The sequence below is a fragment of the Octopus bimaculoides genome, chromosome 13 (genome assembly GCF_001194135.2).
Source record: "Octopus bimaculoides isolate UCB-OBI-ISO-001 chromosome 13, ASM119413v2, whole genome shotgun sequence".
Classification (NCBI taxonomy): domain Eukaryota; kingdom Metazoa; phylum Mollusca; class Cephalopoda; order Octopoda; family Octopodidae; genus Octopus; species Octopus bimaculoides.
Genome location: NC_068993.1, coordinates 5,530,624 through 5,531,301, shown reverse-complemented (window position 1 = coordinate 5,531,301; position 678 = coordinate 5,530,624). Strand labels below are relative to the sequence as shown.

At 40.4% G+C, this 678-nt stretch overlaps 1 protein-coding gene across 1 annotated transcript in view; it reads left to right on the top strand.

Annotated features, from left to right (window-relative positions):
- The window catches only part of LOC106872420 (uncharacterized), a 44,894-nt gene that overhangs the window by 10,457 nt on the left and 33,759 nt on the right, over positions 1-678 (top strand). The window lies entirely within an intron of this gene.

Sequence of the window (678 nt, the reverse complement as noted above, 5' to 3'; positions counted from 1 at the left end):
TATCTCTCGATCAATGGCCGGACAAGTGAAAAGGAAAGGCGATCTTTTGAAGTGGGCGACGAATGAAGAGACATGGATAGTTTTATGACTGAACTTCTTTTGAAGTTGTGGTGAGAGGGGATAATTGATGTGCGTGCGTATGTCTGTGTGTGTGTGAGTGTGTATGTTTGATGGGGTGTGCGCGACAGAGAGAGTAATGTTGATGGTGTATGTGTATATGAGAGAGAGAGAGAAAGAAAGAAAGAGAGAGATAACTGAAATTTATCATTCAGTTTATTTATTTATTATATGTATGCAACAATGGCTTCAGTGACATACACGCACGCAGGTTGTTTTAATCGATTTTCTCTGTAAGTATGGTGGCTAGGAAAAAAATAGAAAGCGCATTCCAATCAATGAACCCGTCTCCACATGTGTACCATTTTTCATGCGAATCCACCCAGCCGTTTGGCCGTGAACCTCAAGACAAGAAAGAATACAACGGTCAGCCAACTTCAATTTATATTATAGATATATATATGTGATATATAGATATATGATCCATTCCATCCCCCTCCTATCTCCTTCTCCCCCTTCTCTGTTTCTATGATTCTTTCTCTCACTGTGTGTGTGTGTGTGTGTGTGTGTAACGCTTCTTTATTCGTTACTTGCCACCAAACCTAGTATGTGCACTCACTC